At 37.4% G+C, this 18870-nt stretch overlaps 1 protein-coding gene across 1 annotated transcript in view; it reads left to right on the top strand.

The window, feature by feature from the left end:
- Nucleotides 1-13657, top strand: part of EIF2A (eukaryotic translation initiation factor 2A) — a 51091-nt gene extending 37434 nt beyond the window's left edge. The window contains exons 14-16 of the transcript XR_012469343.1: nt 5363-5491; nt 6638-6779; nt 13042-13657. The gene's annotated coding sequence lies outside the window, so the exon portion shown is untranslated. The remainder of the gene's footprint in view (nt 1-5362; nt 5492-6637; nt 6780-13041) is intronic.
- Nucleotides 13658-18870: the final 5213 nt, after the last annotated feature.

Raw genomic sequence — 18870 nt, 5'->3', positions numbered from 1 at the left:
TGCTCTCTCCACTGTGCCACGTAGCTGCCCCAATGATACTTTTTTTTTTTTTTTAGGTTTTTGCAAGGCAAATGGGGTTAAGTGGCTTGCTCAAAGGCCACACGGCTAGGTAATTATTAAGTGTCTGAGGCCGGATTTGAACCCAGGTACTCCTGACTCCAAGGCTGGTGCTTTATCCACCAATGATACATTTCTTGCACAAAACCCAGAAGCAAAATTTCTAGTGATGGAAAGGATTTTTAGATACTCTTATTTGCAGATAACATTGTGCTATATTGTATTTACCCTACAGAAAATTCTCAGTACTTGTTCAAAAGGGATTGACCTAACTATTCATCTTGGGAAAAGTGATGGAAGCAGTGAAGGGAAAATTTATGTTATGTTTCATTGAATAAGAAGCCAATTTAATGAATATATCAGCACATGTATCTAGGATAGAGGCTATGAATGGGTAATGAACAGATCCCCTATTCTCTAGGGATTTACATTCTTTTGGGGGGGTTATGGCATGTACACATATACATCCACATTTATGTACAATATGTATATGCATACATGGACAAATATATGTACATATTATATTCAGAATAAATAGAGCAGTTTCAGTTAGGATCAAGAAAGTTCTCATAAAAAGTGATGTTTGATTTGAGTTGGGGTTTTTTTAGATTTTTCAAGTCAATGGGGTTAAGTGGCTTGCCCAAGGCCACACGGCTAGGTAATTATTAAGTGTCAGACCGAATTTGAACCCAGGTACTCCTGACTCCAAGGCCAGTGCTCTATTCACTGCACCACCTAGCTGCCCCTTGATTTGAGTTTTGAAAGAAATGAGGGACTAATTGAGGCAAAAGTGAGTTCCTTCCACTAGCAGTGGAAAAGCACCAATAGGAGAGATCGGGTTCTGAGGGTGAGGAACAGAGATAAAGACCAGTTTAGCAAGACTGTAGAATACAGGAATGTATAGTGTTCTGAAAGATACATTGCAGTCAAGTTTTAAGATCTTTAAAAATCAAACAAGTTGGTTCTTCATCACTGTAGCTTATGGAGCTGAAGAAAGACAGTCAAACCTGCATTTAAAGAAAATCACTTTGACAGCTATTGAAGGATGAATTAGAAAGGGGAGAGACAAGTCAGGGACACCAATTAAGTCATTTTGATAGTCCAGGTGAGAAAGGGTGAGGATATGACCTCAGTGTGGCTGTAGCAGCAGAGAGAAGGGAACTGATAGGAAAGATATAATCAATTATCTGTCTTTTAATACATGACTACTATGTACAAGCAATGAGTCAAGTACTGGAGATAAAGAATAGCAAAAACAGCAAATCCTCTCAAGGAGTTCACAATCTAATGAGGGAGACATCATACAAACAACTAACAAACAGTGGATTTTATATTTGATCCTGGAAGTAATAAGGGGCTACTAGTGTCTGTTGAATGTAGATGGGGTGTTCTATGGTCACACTTGAATTTTGGGAAGATCAATTGGATAGCAAAGTAGAAGATAGTTTGGAAATGGAGAGGGAGAGATTTGAAGCAGGAAAACAACCAACAAACTATTATTGTAATAGTCCTGATGTGAGGTGATGAGGGACTTGTACCAGAGTAGGTTTAGTGTCAGAGGAGAGAAGGGGTAGATATAAAAGGTATTAAGAAATAACAAGACTTGATTGAATAGGGTGAGGGGATGGGACAAATGAGAAAGAAGAGCCAATGGTGACCCCTTAATCTGTGAGCTTGGATGACTGGAATGATGATGGTAGCCTTAAAAGTAAAAAAAAGTTAGAATGGATAATTTTGAGGGAAAGGTAATGCTTTGGGTTTTGGATATGTTGAGTTTATGACATCTATTGGTAATCCAGTTCAAGATGGCTAGGCAATACTGGAGGTCAGAAGAGAAGTTAGGACTAAACCAATGAATGCAGAGATAGAAATAACATTTGAACACTGACTGGATAAGGGATGAGGGAGAGTAAATAGTATCTCTATCTATCTCTATCTCTACATCTCTATCTCTATCTATATCATCTTTATCTCTCTATATATATATCTAGATATATATATATCTAGATATATATATATCTAGGTATATATATATCTAGGTATATATATATATATATATATATATATACTGATCTTTATAAACCTGGGAGCCTGTAAGAATGGTAGTACCTTTAAAATTAATTGGGAATTTTAGAAAAGGAGTGGATTTGGGAGAAAAGACATTCAATTTTGAACATGTTTAGTTTGAGATATGTATAGGACATCAATCTTGAAAATTTCAACAGATGATAGGTGATTCAGGAGTGAAATTTAAGAGAACAACTACAAACAACCATGTAACTGAGTCAATTGGATAAAGTTGACAAATGCTTGAGAACTTATGAAGTCATCAAATGAGCATAAAGAAATAGAGTGTGTTTGGTCCATTTGGTTCAATTCAGCAAATATAAAAAAAAAACAGGTTCAGAAACATGAAGTTTCTCTCTCATGGTCACATAAATGATAAATATCAGAGGCAAGATCCCACTCCAAAGTCCCTGTGACTCTAAATTCAGGGCTCTTTGCATAAAACTGCCTTCTCATTCTCAATACATGACTAAACCCTTTGTGTTTCAGTTTCCTTATCAGTAAAATATTTCACATTGTATTTCATAGAGTTGTTATGAAGAAAGCACTTTGAAAACTTTGAACTGATAGCGAAGTTGAATTATGATCACTATTGTAAACAGTATCTTGTTGGATCATGTGTTTAGTGTATTTATAAAATGTCTCTCCCATGCAAGGCACTAGGGATGGAAAAAAAATTTTCTCTGCTCTAGAGAAATTTGTAGTCTTCCATGACCCTCTTTATTTTATAGGGCAATTCAGTCTGTTTACATTGCTATAATTGGTGATATTTGATTTATCCTTTGCCAGTATTATCAAAATATTCTTTTTTTCCAGTAAAGAATAAAAAGATAATATACTTTACTATAGGTTACTAGGGTTTACATTGTAAGAATGTGAATTAGACAGGTATATGTCTCACAAATAAGCAAAAAAATTTGTATTATGATAAGAATAACTTCTGAAGAAATGAATTTAATAGAATGATAAAAATAAGTCAAGTGAGAACAATTAATGATAAATGGATTTAGTTATTTTAAAGATTAAAAACAACCACAAAAATTAAATCCTACATTTTATACTATTAGGTCTAAATTTTAGAGCAGAGTCCATTAAGATTATATTCTGTGCCCTCTTTACTTCTTTAGTTTTCCCATGACTTCAATGATCATGTCTATGTACTTAGCATATATATAAAATAAAGTAATTAATAAATGCATATGACAACTTCTGTGTGCATGATGCCTATATCTATAATTTCAAACCTAATCTCACCTTGGGTAAAAAATTTCCAACTTCCTCCTATAGACCTCCATTAGATGTCCTACAAGCACAAATTCAATATGCCCCAAACTAGCTTTAATTCTCCTCAGATCTCTTCCTAGCACTATAATTGTCTCAGTCATCTTGCTTTAAAACATCAGTCACTGGGTGGCTAGGTGGTGCAGTGGATAAAGCACCGGCCTTGGAGTCAGGAGTATATCTGGGTTCAAATTGGTCTCAGACACTTAATAATTACCTAGCTGTGTGGCCTTGGGCAAGCCACTTAACCCCATTTGCCTGGCAAAAACCTAAAAAAAAAATAAAAAATAAAAATAAAATAAAACATCAGTCACCTATGACCATTTCTTCTCCCTTATCCTCTACATCTAATCAACTGCTAAATGCAATAAATTCTACAACCTCTAAAATTCTTGTATTCATTCCCTGCCACTCACACTGATACTACCCTAATCCAATCCTTTATTTTCTTACAACTATACTGTAGTAATAGACTCCTAATTAGTCTGCCTTTCTTCAGGGTCTTAACATTTGATGTTTTAGATCTGGTATACTGTTTGCTATAGGTTGCTGAGGTTTCAAACCTCAGATTCTCTATATCTTCTTATCCTGTGCACACTGGGAAAGTAAAAAAAAAAATAAGATACTTGAAATTAAGATGAAGAAGAGAAACTTTGAAGGGTAGGCAATGGGAGATGATGTGGTTAATTTTTTTTTAGGGATTGTAGAATGGAAGAAATAATAGAGTTGTTTAATTTGATCATGGAGGAAATAAAGCCTTTCCTGGTTCTTGTCCTTTGTTATAAATGCAAAATGGAAAAAAGGCAGATTTGGGTTTGTTGTAAAGGAAATTTTCTAACAATTAAAATTGTCTAAGAGTGGAAAGGGCTAGCTCTGGAAAGGGCTTAGCTCATCTAAAATTTTCAAGGAGAGAATGAATGTTTGTGGTAAGGTTTCTTTGTTTAGGCATGAATTGAACTTTATGGCCTTGGAAATTTCTTCGAATTCTGAGGTTCTAGGACACTGTAGAGTATAAAGGGAGCATAATGAGAGATAAGGTTAAAAAAAAATCTGTAACCAGATTAGGAAGGATAATGGAATGCATTTTGTTCATAGGTCAATTAGGAACCACTGAAGGAATTATGTGGAAAGTACTAAAAAAAACATTATGTTTCATTCTGTGTTATAAAAGATTCAGAAGGAAAAAGGTCAAAAATGTTTAAGTTTATTATGGAGCTGAGAGTTACTAGAATAGTTAAATATACCTTAGGCATTCTACATAAAGTAAGTTCTACCCAAACTGATATCTTTGAAGAGGAATGGAGAGACCCTAGCTGTGTGACCCTGGGCAAGTCACTTAACCCTGTTTGCCTCAGTTTCTTCATCTGTAAAATAAGTTGGAGAAGGAAATGGAAAACCATTCCAGTATCTTTGCCAAGAAAATCTCAATTGGGATCATGAAGTCAGACATGATTGAAAAACAAAAAGAAGAAAAGACTACTAGGCAAAGTGTGTGTGTGTGTGTGTGTGTGTGTGTCCATTTACAAGCTGTCTGCCAGAATCATCTGCTTTTTTTTTTTGTGGGGCAATGCAGAGAATCATCTGCTCTTAATCAGAAAGGCATTAACTGTGATTTTATGTACTTCCTGGAAAATTAGCAAGATTGGTTTTTCTCTGGTTTGTTATAGTTCTAATTGTGAAGAAAGAAAGAAGTTGTAAGTTTCCTCAGAGAGCAGAAGTTATGTGAAAGAAAGTTCTGCTAAACCAAAGAGATTAGTTGGAGAGGGCTGAAAACCAGTTAGCAAGAGTCTGGACCTGTGGATTGCTGCTAAATATTCAACAAACCTCTTCTCTGGGGAAGTAGAATTATACTGTGGAAGTATAATCCACATGAACATTTTCTCCATCACTTTCTTAAGTCTAGACAATCCACAAAATGATAAATCAAGCCCTGTTTTGAATGTTTGCTAATTTCTAGGATGGAAAATATTCACAATGAAAATGCCACATTTGGCTCGTGGGGTTCTTTGAGCCGGTTCCAGAACACCCCTACTTGGACCACAAAAAACATCAAGCTGATGCCTAAAGCACTATCTAGAAGTCAATGGTAAGTGGGAGTTGGTCCCAGAGAAAAAGTTCTGGGAATTGGGAGAGGGAACCAGAAAAGGTGGGCTTTAAATCATATCTTGAAGGGAAGCCAGGGAAGTAAGGGGATGGAGGAAGAGAGGATTCCAAGCATGGGAGAGAGAGCTAGTGAAAATGCACTATCAGGAAACAGAATGACTTGAGCAAAGAACAGCAAGAGTGCTGTTAAATTAGAGAAAATATCCTTTAGCCAGTCCTCCTTCAGCCCTATACTCAAAGACCTTCATCAACCTGGTTTGCTTTCCTCTGAACAAACCAATTAATCATTGCCCTTCCAGGACTGCTGCCCAGAACTGAACACCAGGCTCCAAACTGGTGTCACCAGGGCAGGTGTTTGCCTCCTTGTTCCTTGGAGTGATAATTACTCAATACAAACTAAGATTGCATTTGTTTTTTAGTTCTTCTCAAAGTTCAGGACAAGTCCAACTTATAAAAAAGCCTTTCATGATCTCTAGACTTTCCTCAACCTTGAAATTGGAATAAACATTTTCTTTTCTATGTACATTTTTTCTTAATTAGATGCAAGTTCTGTGATTTATTTTCTCTCTATTAAATTTTTCTCTTTATCCCCAGCATCTAAAAGGGTGTCTGACACATAGTAGGTGACATATATACATATATATATATATATATATATGTATATTTAAATCAAGTGTAAGATTTTATGTTTATCTCAATAGATTCAGTCCAAAGTAGCATGTTAATATGTTTTGGATACTGAATGCAATACAGTGTGTTAGCTATCCCTCTCAGCTTTTTGTCACCCGAAAACATCTTTGTCATTGATAAAAATAGGAAATAGGAGAGCTAAAAAAAAAACCCAAACCACAACTTCTCAGGTCACTCCCTGGAGACCTTATCCATTCTGTCACTCTGAGTTTAGTTTCAAAACCACAGAACTGAAATATCATCTTACTCTTATCTCTTTCTTTTCCACAAGAATAAATGGAACACTTTATTGGATGCTTTGCTATAATCTAGAGCAATCATAGCTGTAACATTCCAGTTCTATCAGTTTAGTTCCCTTGCTCAAAAAAGAAACCATGACCTATTGTTGACTTAAGCCACACTCATTTATTTTCCTTTTCTTTTTAACGTTGTTTTTCAGTTCTGTCCAATCCTTTATTACCCCATCTGGGGATGCCTTGGCAAAGATGCTGAAGTGGTTTACCATATTCTTCTTCAGGCCATTTTACAGATGAGCAAACAGAGGCAACCAGAGTTAAGTGACTTGTTGGGTCACATAGCTAGTAAGTATCTGATAGCAAATTTGAATTCAGGAAAAGGAATTCTATCTACTGAATCACCTAGCTTTTCTACTTATTTTCATATACACTCACTAATCATATCTTTAATAATTTCTCATTGAATTTTGCTAGAAATTTCTGTGGTTTCTGTTCAAGCCATGACCAACACCTAGAATTTACTCCTCTATCTCTATCATTACTGTTACTTTACTCCCTAATCTTTGTATGTTGAAATTCTACCCACAAGGTCTAAGGAGATTTCCAGCCAACAAATGTGCTGCTTGAATGGAGGCAGGCAGCCCATATCCTACAGCCCTAATACTAAAAAACATAAATATCCTCCCAGGCTAATTAGTGCCCAAGGAATCTAATAAGCAATCAATAAAAGTAAGCAGACTCTAAGTGGTTTCTATGCCAGAAATGTGCAGAAAAATCAGTTCAAAGTCAATGGGCACTAGGAGAGGAGTTTAGCCAGAAAAGTTAGCATCAGCATAAACAGAAACAAACTTACCAGTGTGATCAGAGACTAACACTGTGACTGCAGGGTATCTTCAACAAAGCTCCAAGGGTAATTGTAAGAGCCACAATGGAAATCTTGGAAATGCCAGCAACCAAAGTAGTATGTGCAAAAAAAGAGCACTTAATACAGAGACATCCCAGGCCCAGGGAATTTGAGGTCCCCACTACTTTATCCTGAAGAAACAGCACTTTGAATCTCAAAGATTTAGGGGAAACCAATTCAAAAAAGTAGAAGTCAACCAGGTGACCCAGACAGCTCAAGAAGGGCCCCCACCCCACATAAAAGTGTAATAGCAAGCCGAGCCTGGCCTTGATACAAAACCCCTGTTCAGGAACTAGGGCTGGAGAGATGAGTAAACAGAAGAAACAGATCACTATAAAGAATTATAATAGACCCAGGGATGCTAAAAGATCCAGTCTAGGAGAGAATGACATCACAACAATTTAAAGGAAAGACTCAAAGGAAAAAGAGATTATTTGCAAGGACTACATGAAGAAATGAAACATATTTTTAAAAATTTTTTTAAATTTATTTATTTTATTTAATATTAATTCTCATTTTGTACAAGTAATGTTTTTTTACATTAATAAAATATTCTTGTTTAAGAGTAAATGAAATACCCCCTCCCCCCATAAATATAGACTTGCTTGAGCGATAAAGTAAAGGGGAGAGAAAAAAATAAAATTAAAAAAAATAATAGTAATAATTGTAGGTATGGCCAGGTGGCGCAATGGACGAAGCACCAGCCCTGGAGCCACGAGCACCTGAGCCCACATCCAGCCCCGTACACCCAACAATCACCCAGCCGTGTGACATGCAAGCCACCCGAACCCCACTGCCTGCAAAAACCAAAAAAAAGAAAAAAAAGACCCAAAATAAAATAAAATAGTAATAATAGTCTGGGTGGCAGACAAAGCATTGGCCCTTCAGCCAGGAGCACCCGGGTCCAAATCTGGCCTCAGACACCCAACGATCACCCTGCTATGCGGCCCCAGGCAGGCCACCAAGCCCCATTTGCCCTGCACCCCCCCCAAAATAATAATAATAAAAAAAATGTGCTTCAGTCTTTGTTCCAACACCAACAACTCTGTCATGGGTGGATCACATTCTTTATGATAAGTCCATGGCAAAAGTTACTTCCATATTTTTCTACCATTGCCATTGCTGATCGCAACTCCCTCCTTTCTTATTTCTCCACTACCTTGTACTATATTTTCTCTCTCCTTTCACTCTGACTCTGCTGTAGGGTCACTGAGTGGCGCAGTAGACAGATCCCTGGTCCTGGGGCCAAGAAGCCCTGAGCCCCCATACCACCCCTTAGGCCCAGAATCCACCTGGCCTTATGGTCCTGGACAGGCCTTCCAATCCCAGCCCCTTGCAAGAAGTAAAAAAGAAAATGTGTTATATCTGACCATTCTCCCCCCATGGTCCATCCTCTCCTCCTTCATTCACATCCCCACTCCTTCCCCCTGCTCCCCCCTCCCTTCTTACTCCAGATGTCTATACCCCATTGAGTATATATGCTGTTTCCTCTCCTAACCACCTCTGATGAGAGTGAAGATTCCCTCATTCCCCCTTGCCTTCCCTCTTCCATATCATTGCAATAGCTCATTGTAATAAAGAAAAATCTTATTATATGAAATATGTTGGCCTATTCCCCCTCTCCTTTTTCTTTCTCCCATCACATTTCCCTTTTTTTCTATTGACTCCATTTTTACACCATATTTTATCTTCGAATTCAGCTTTCTCCTGTGCTTCAACTATAAAAGCTCCCTCTACTTGCTCTATTAACTAAGTAGGTTCATATGAGTATTATCAATGTCATTTTTCTATGCAGGAATACATGCAGTTCATCCTCATTAAGTCCCTCATATTTCCCCCCTCTCCTCCATCTCCATGCTTCACCTGAGTCCTGTATCTGAAGATCAAACCTTCTGTTCAGCTCTGGCCATTCCAACAGGAACATTTGAAATTCCCCTGGTTCATTGAAAGTCCATCTTTTTCCCTGGAAGAGGGCATTCAGCCTTGCTGGGTAGTTCATTCTTGGCTGCATTCTAAGCTCTTTTGCCTTCCGGTATATTATATCCCAAGCCCTAAGAGCTTCCAATGTAGTTGCTGCTAAGTCCCGTGTGATCCTGACTGCAGCTCCATGATATTTGAACTGTGTCCTTCTGGCTGCTTGTAATATTTTCTCTTTGACTTGGGAGTTCTGGAACTTGGCTATAATATTCCTAGGGGTTGGTTTTTTGGGATCTCTTTCTTGGGGGGATCAGTGGATTCTCTCCATTTCTGTTTTGCCCTCTGCTTCTAGAATATCAGGGCAATTTTCCTGTAGTAATTCTTTGAAAATGATGTCAAGGCTCTTTTCCTGATCATGACTTTCAGGTATTCCAATAATTTTTAAATTATCTTTCCTAAATCTGTTTTCCATATCAGTTGTTTTTTCTAATTTTTCATTTTTTTGGTTTTGAAGTATTGATTCCTGATTTCTGTTAAATTCATCAATCTCCCTGAATTCTATTCTTTGTCTGAAGGATTTGTTCTCCTCAGAGAGTTTTCTTATCTCTTTTTCCATCTGGCCAATTTTGCTTTTTAAAGCATTCTTCTCCTCAATAACTTTTTGAACTGTTTTATCCCTTTGACCTAAGCTGGTTTTTAGCATGCTATTTTCTTCAGCATTTTTTTGGATTTCCTTGACTAAGCTGCTGACTTCATTTTCATGTTTTTCCTGCATCTCTCTCCTTTCTTTTCCCAGTTTTTCTTCCAACTTCCTCATTTGATTTTCAAAGTCTTTTTTGAGCTCTGTCATAGCCTGAGCCCAATTTCTGTTTTTCTTGGAGTCTTTAGATGCAGGAGCTTGTGCTTCCTCATCTTCAGACTGAGTATTTTGATCCTTCTTGAGCTCATTTGCAAAATATTTCTCAATGGTGTTCCTCTTATTTCTCTGCTTGCTCATTTTCCCAGCCTTAGCCTGTTTTGGGGGTGCTTCCTGAGCTTTTGGGACACTCCCACAAGGGTCTCAGTGTGTGAGGCTCTGTCCTCCCTCCTGGTCTGTGAATGACCATATGCGCCCCCTTCTGCCATGGGGCTGAGGTGGGGGGGCCCTGCTGTTCTATGGGGGGGCCTAGACTGCGATCAGTATCTGAATGTGGGCAGAGCCCCAGAGTCCAGTTCCAGGGGTAGAGCCCTGCAGTCTCTCTTCACTCCCCTCCCTAGGATCAATGGGCTCATGCCCTGGGGCTCCTGCTTACTGGCTCTGCCTGCTTCTGTTTCCGGCTCTGGGCTGCTGGCTGTGTGCCCTGAGGGCTGGGCTCCACATGCTTGCTCTGGCAGAGGTCCCCCGCTGTTCCCCTACTTTGTGCCGGTGCTCCCTGGGGTGCAGCTCAGGAGACTCCCCCGCTGCTGTGAGCTGGGGCTGCCTCCGGGAGGCTGAAGTTCTTTCACTCTGGCAGGCTTCCCCTCTGACCCCGGGGAGCAGAGCCTTTCTGCTCTTTTCCAGGTTACCTTGAGTAGGAGAACTGCCTCACTGGGTCCCTCTGTGGGTTCTGTCTCTCAAAAGTTTAGTTAGAGTCCTTAGCTTATGAGTTTTATCTGAGAGCGCCTAAGATGCGATCCTTTCTTGTCATCATCTTGGCTCCACCCCAGAAATGAAACATTAAAAAAAATAAAATAAATATAAGCTCTAGAGAGGAAAACTGGAAGACTGAATGGCTTAGAATAAAAGATGGTAATTACTCAACTAATGGACTCCCTGGAAATTAGAATAGACCAAACAGATATCAATGATTCCATGGGATAATAAGAAGAGGAGCCTAAAATCAAGATTGAAAAAAAAGTAGCTGCTACTAGGGAAAAAACTAACAGAAAAAAAGATCAAGGAGAAAGAATTTGATAATCACTAGATTCCTTCAAAATTATAATTTAAAAAATCAAATCAATGAATATTTAATAAGTGCTTACTATGAGCCAGGTATGTGGAAAGAAATCCATCCCTGCTGTCAAAGAATTCATAGAATTCATAGAATCTAATTAGGGAGTCAATATGCAGACAACTATATACATGTAACTTCAAAGACAGCATTAAGGGGGAACTTAAGGCTTGCAAAAGTCTTCTTGAACAAAATAAAGTTTTAACTGAGAATTAAAGGAAGCCAAAGAAACCAGGAGATGGAGAGAATGAGAAAGTGTGGGAATCCTATGAAGCATGACCTGATGCAGAGTGCAGCAAGTAAGATGAGAAGAATTTTATTCAATGAAAACAGAAAGAAAAAGAAAGGAAAGAAGGAAGCAAGGAAGAAAGCAAACAAGAAAGAGAGAAAAAGACAGGAGAAAGAAAGAAAGAAAGAAAGAAAGAAAGGAAGGAAGAAAAAGAAAGAAAGAAAGAAAGAAAGAAAGAAAGAAAGAAAGAAAGAAAGAAAGAAAGAAAAAGAAGAAAGAAAGAAAGAGAAAGAAAGGAAGAAAGAAAGAAAGAAAAAGAGAAAGAAAGAAAGAAAGAAAGAAAAAGAAAGAAGGAAAAAAGGCAGGCAGAAAGAAACAAAAAGAAAAAGAAAGAAAGGCAGGAAGGCAGAAAGAGAAGAGAGGAAGAAAAGAAAGAGGAAGGAAGGAAGGAAGGAAAGAGAGAAGGAAGGAGGTAGTACTTTAATCAAAGCATTGGTCAGTCATATCTCCAGAGGACTTTCAAGTTCCAACTTAGATGATTTCCCTTGACCCTCATCTGGAACTAATAAGCCACTCCTTGAATATCTTTTATCCCAGAGGTATCTTGGTTATCCTATAGGAAAGTACCTAACAAATTATGTTTTCCATTTTATCTCCTATATTAGATTGTGAACTTTCTGAGGACAAAAACTTGATTTTAATTCATCTTTGTATTTTTTTGAATAGAAAGTTATTAATAAATGTCTGTTACTGGCTTTTTGCCCCACAGTAGTCAATTCTAAGGGAAATTTTGCTGAGCTGCCAGCCATTTGGGACAGGAAAGACTCAGCACAAGTTTACTAAGTGAGAATTCCAGTTGTACCTTTCCCTATCTCCCATAATTCAGAAATCCATGACATTAGGAGCTGATGATAATGCGTTCTACAATTTGAGGCAGGGGCACATTAGAGATAGAGGTCCAAGTGAAGAAAACGGAATGGTGGTGTAATGTAAGCATCTTTTCTATTAATCACTCATCCACCTTGGCCGGTTCATGACCCAGACTCCTTTTGCCCTATTGCCCCAGTAACCCTACAGTACTTCTCACGGACATGACAAAAAGCCTTTGAGGAACTTATAGCCTGTTTACATTAGGAGGGGAGCAAAGGAGTTGTGGAAGCAGGGAACTACTTTGGTTTCTCAGGCTTCCAGAAGCATTCCAGATCTAGTTCTTGTCTCCTAGTCATGAGTTGGCAGATTTCAGGCCCCTGTCTCTACCTGCACCCATAATCTCTTAATGCTCCATGTTCCCTCACCCTCAAGTAAAAGGGGGAAAAAAAGCTATGACATCCCTAGCTACCTAGCATGATTGTATGCAGGAACCAGCCCATTCCAAAGTATTGGTAAGGGTAAGTAAGGTTCTCCACTGTTCCACAATGCTCTGGAACCCCAGTTCAAGGTTCAGTATTTCTCCTAATGTCCCATTCTCACAAAACTCAAAATTTACCCTTTCCTATTCGAAAGACCATAATTTTATACTTGGCTAGAGGAAATTATAATGAATCACAACTGCTTCTCTACAGCCCTGTCCTGCCCATTTTCTTTCAGACTCCATTATCTTCAGAGTGACTGATCCATGTGGAATGGACAATTTGGAATGGGGTCTTGGATGCAATACTTTTTGGAAGGTAGTTTCTTTTCTCAGCTATGGCCAAAAGGAGGGAATTATCAGCATATGGATCAGAGAGGAAGTATGTATTTTGGGGTTTTTTTGGTTTTTTGTTTTTGCAAGGCAAACAGGGTTAAGTGGCTTGCCCAAGACCACACGGCTAGGTAATTATTAAGTGTCTGAGACCAGATTTGAACCCAGGTATTCCTGACTCCAGGGCCGGTGCTTTATCCACTATGCCACCTAGCTGCCCTGGAAGTATGTATTTCACAGGGAAGCAGGGTTATTTTGTGTTTTTTAAAGGTTTGTTCCCATCATGTTCTATTGGATGCTCCACTCTGATCATAAAACACTCTTTTACTGCAACAAATCAATCAATCAATCAATAAACAAACAAATAAATGGATGAATAAATAAATAAACAAACAAATAAATGTCTGTTAAAATGCATAAGCATAAATAGAAGATATTTCTAAATGTTTAATTAGGAAAGGGGGGAAAAAAGTTTGTTATGGACTAGAAGAAATTAACCAGAAGGACAGATTCAGTTTACAAATAGGTTAGAAGTTCTTCATTCTTTTCATAAATGAAACAAATCCTAAGGCAAAAAAAAAAGAAAGAAATTCTTAAGTTAATGTTATAAACAAATGCTATTGGTTCAAATTCTTTATAACCTGAAACAAATGGAGAGAAGGAATTATTTTAAGTAATGGCATCTCTCTTGAAATGCAGCAAATCTTAGCAATTCCCTATTTTTTCCCCTGCGTATTTTATTATTGATGTATCAAGAACAGAGACAATGAGAGTGACTATTGTTTCCCTGAAGAGAAAACAATGAATTCTTTAGTTTAGAGGATAGTCTGTTTCTGAGTTATCTTTTTTTCAATCAAGATTGCAGTAACACATAAAATTACACATTGAAGACTTTTTTTTTCCTTTTAAAGGAAATTGTTTCTTAGCATGTGAGGTAGAAATAAATAACTATTCTCCTGAGAAAATAACATTTTACATGAACTAGGAAGAATAGATTTTTAAACTTTCCATTTCATTCACATATTTTAAATATTTTTAAATGACTGAGTGTACAGTAGAAAGAGCATGGACTGTGGAATTTTGTGATTTAAGTTCAAATCCCATCTCTCATGCTTTCTATCCATGTGACTAGTAAAGTGGGGTGGAGGTGGATTGGTCAGCCTCTGGAGTCCTTTCCAAATCTAGATCTGTGATAGACCAGCATTTTAAAAGGTGCAGCTTTATGTCAGACACCCATTCATCAAATGCCTACTAAAGTTCCTAACTCATGCCTCATTGTAGTATGGAAGTTCACAAAACCCAGGCAAATCCTACCTGCCAAGCCATGCAGGAGGTTAAAACTAATTGACCTAAAGAAGGTGATCATCAAGTGACTCACTGGTTTTTCCATGAATTTCTGTAGCCATAGAAACTCTTTAAATTAGTTAATCCTATATGATTTCTCTCTCATCACACCCAATTTGGATCAAGGTACAACATGGAAACAAAGTAAAGACTGACGGAGTGCTATCTGTGGGGTGGGGTGGGGGGAGGGAAGCAAGATTGGGGGAAAACTGTAAAACTCAATATCTTTAATAAAAATTTTTTAAAAAATTAGTTAATCCTAAATTATTACTAAATATCTACCACTAAATTCTCTATTAAAGTGTAGGATTATTATTTTTGTCAGTAGGTAGGAATATTGAAGGTTTTGAGGTCATTCAGTCATTTTCAGTTGACTCTGACTTCATTGGGCATCTCCTAGGCAAATGGGTTCAAATGACTTGCACAGGGTCACCCAGTTGGTAAGTCTGAGTTCAGACGTGTATTTAGGAAGATGAGGCTTCTTGATTCCAGATCTGGCACTGTCCACTATACCACCTAGCTGCCTTGATCTTCATGAATTTAAATCTGGCCCCAGACACTTACTGGCTATATGACCCTGGTTAAGTCACTTAACCTGGCTTGCTTCAATTATCTTATCTATAAAATAAGCTGGAGAAGAAAATGGCAAACCAATCCTGCATCTTTGCCAAGAAAACCACTAAAGGGGATCAAAAGAGTCAGACATGACTGAAACTAATTGACCACTGTCATAGGTAAATTTAACCAAAAGCAGAACTCCTTTATAGGACCAGGAGAGGGCACCAAAGATTGTAATACAAAGAAATTAAGGTGGAAATTGGAAATTCCTGGGATTTGTAAAGTACCCAGTGATCCAGATAAAAAGTGATCCTTTCTCTATTTCCTTTCAAAGATGAGTTGACTTTCTTTGCCACCTATGTTCTGTTTAATCTTTTATACGCTGGCTTCTGCCTCATCCATCCACTAAAATATACTTCGTCTATGGTCACCAATAGCTTCTTTCCAATGATTAATTAAAAGGAGTTATAAATGGATTAAATTAATTATGATTAAATTCTCAAATTAACCCACAAAAGGTTATTTAATCCATGATGTAATAGTTAAATCAACAAATATTAAGCAATTACTATATGCTAGGAACCACCCTAAAGCACTTGAGATAGAAAGGTAAGAAAACAGTCTCTGTTCTCATAGCTCACAGTCTAATGGGAGAAACAAGATGAAGACAACTGTGTACAAACAAGAAATATACAGAATAAATTGGAAATAATCTCAGAGAAAAGATACAAAGACTGAGAAAGCATTCTTGTAGAATATCGAACTTTAGGTGAGACTCGAAGGAAACTGGGGAAGCCAGGACGTAGAGATGAGGAGTGAGGTATACTGCTGCCAGACAGTATAAAGGTACGATGTTGGGAAATAATCTGTCTTGGGGAAGGAACAGCCAGAATGCCAGTGTTAGTGGATCACAGAGTATGTGGAGTTGAGAAAGTTGTATGGAAACTGAAAATGGAGAGAGGGGCCAGATTTATGAAGGGCTTTAAATACAAATAGAGGATTTTAGATTTGACATTAGAGGGAATAGGGAACACTGGAGTTTATTGAATAGTGAGGTGACTAATAACACTGTCACTCCTGAAAGATCTAATTGTTAGCTATGTGAAGTAGAGACTTGAGAAAAGGAAACCCATTATCAACTACTGAAATAGTATAGGTGTGAGATGATGAGGACTTGCACTGGGGTGATAGCAGTTTCATGGAAAAGAAGGATGGCATATTTTAGAGATGGTGCAATGGCAGAATTTATGGGACTTGGCAATACATTGTAATTAAGTAGTGACAGAGAGTGAAGAGGTGAGGATAATACTGAAGTTGTGAACCTGGGTTACTGGAATGATAGTGCTATCATCCACAATAATGGTAGGAAGAGAGAAGGATTAGGGGGAAAGATAAGTTCAGTTTTGGACATGATGCCTTCAGAAAAGCTTCCAATATCTGGTTGGAGATGCCAAACTGAAGGTTAGGAGAGAGGTTAGAGCTGGACAAATAGAATTAGCATACTCTGTATAGAGATGATTATTGAATTCACCAGATCTGAAGAGATCACCAGGCATTACATAGAAAGAGAAGAGAAAAGGACCTAGAATAGAACACTGACAGACACCCATGGTTAGCAGGAAAGACCTAGTTGAAGATCCAGCATAGAAAACTGAAAAGGAACAGTTAGGTAGAGGTAGAAGTCAATTTTTTTTTACATTGCTGTTTATTTATTTATTTTTCCAATTATATGTAAAGATAGTTTTCAACATTCATTTTTGTGAAATTTTCTCCTTCTCTTCTTCCCTTCCCTCCCCTCCCCCAAGAAAGCAAGCAATCCAACATAGGTTATACATGCACAATCATGGCAAACATATTTCCATATTAGTCATGTTAAAAATCATGAGAAAGAAAAAACTAAAACAATGTTTTTTAAAACCAAATTTTAAAAGTGAAAATAGTACGTTTTGATTGGCATTCAGACTCCATAGTTCTTTCTTTGGATGTGGATGACATTTTCCATCACAAGTTCTTTAGAATTGTCTTTGATTGCTATGTTGCTGAGAACTAATTCTATCATAGTTGATGGAGAAGTCAATCTTAATTCATTTTTAGAAAGAGTAGTGCAACAAAACCAAAAAGGGAAGGGAGTCCTAAAAGAGTGCTCAATTGTGCCAGGAGGTAGAGGTCAAAAAAGGAGAGGACTGAGAAAAGGCTATTAGCCTGGGTTATTAGTGAGCCATTGGTTACTTTGGAGAGAGCAGTTTTACTAGAATGATGATGCTGAAAGCCAGGCTGTGGGGATCTAATAAGAGAGAGGAAAGGAAGTAGAGGCATAATTATGGAAGGTTTATCTCAAGGAGTTAGGCACTCAGAAAGGAAAGATTTAGGCAAGGGTGTGCTAGAGGACTTGAACCTACTTGAGAGAAAATTTTTAAATTTGCAATTTGAACATTTACTGAAAATTGATACATGCTAAAAATTAAGCTAGATTTATTTCTTTCTTGATTTTTTTTTTTAGGTTTTTGCAAGGCAAATGGGGTTAAGTGGCTTGCCCAAGGCCACACAGCTAGGTAATTATGAAGTGTCTGAGACCAGATTTGAACCCAAGTACTCCTGACTCCAGGGCCGGTGCTTTATCCACTGCGTCACCTAGCCGCCCCAGATGATTTTTTCTTTATCAATTTCCATTTTCCCTCCTCCTCCTTTTTTTTTCTTTTTAAAACATTGATAATTTTTTGAATGGGTTAAATTACAATATTATTATAATCAAATTCTTTGTCTTAACCTTATCTTTTCTTCTAATTTAGTGGACTCGGCTGAGAGGTGTCTGTAGTTTAGACCAGAAAAAGATAGTTAAAATGAAACTATAAGAAAACCACCGGATCTGACATATTATGCAACACTTCACACTATATCCCACTTCCTTTCTAAAAATAAAACCCCAAACCTCCATTAACGACTTTTTAAAATTGTGGTCATCTTTAGAAATTTATCTCCCCTCTCCCCTGAAATTTCTCTTATCAAACCACAGTAGGTAAGGGCAGTCCTCCACTGCATGCTGAATCTAAAACAAGACTTTGGATTAGTAGAGAAAACACTTTTAAAAAAATTTATGTAGCACAGTATAATTTTTTCCATATTCATAGCACAACACAAGAAGAAGATTCAATATAAGACTATGAATCTCCATTTCACACTGCTTACTTTTTTTTAAAAAAAAAGCTGTGTATTAGATTACTATATATTGTTTTCAAAAGCACCTCACTTTTCTGTGTAACTCTTTAGAATTTTTTTGTTTTCTCCTGTGCAGTCTTTATTTCCCTCTCTACCCCATACCAAAGAAGGCCACCAATTAGCCACACACACATATGTATGTATGTATGTATGTAAAACTATATTATACATATTTCTGTTTATCAGTTCTTTCTCTGGAGGTACAAAGTATTTTTCATCATGGAACCTTTTTAGTGGATTTGGGTATTTATAATATTCAAAATAATTTCACTGTTCAGAGGTGCTCTTTGAACAATATTGCTACAATGTTTTCTTAATTCTGCTCATATCATTCTTTATTATTTCATGAAGATATTTCCATGTTTTTCTAAAATGAACCAGTACTGTTTCATCACAATCATATACCACAACTTGTTTAATCATTCTCTAATTGATGAGCATCCCCTATATTTCCAGTTTTTTTGCAACCATATAGAGCTGCTATAAATATTTTAGAAAGGTTCTTTTTTCTTTTCCCCTGATTACTAGTGATATTGATAGGTAAAATGGTATAAATCAGTTTTATAACTCTTTGGACATAATTCCAGATTGCTCTTCAAAATGGTTACATCTATCTA

This window comes from Macrotis lagotis, chromosome 6, assembly GCF_037893015.1.
Source record: "Macrotis lagotis isolate mMagLag1 chromosome 6, bilby.v1.9.chrom.fasta, whole genome shotgun sequence".
In the NCBI taxonomy this organism is placed as follows: domain Eukaryota; kingdom Metazoa; phylum Chordata; class Mammalia; order Peramelemorphia; family Peramelidae; genus Macrotis; species Macrotis lagotis.
Note: the sequence above shows the minus strand (reverse complement) of the source record. Positions and strands in the feature narration are given on the sequence as shown.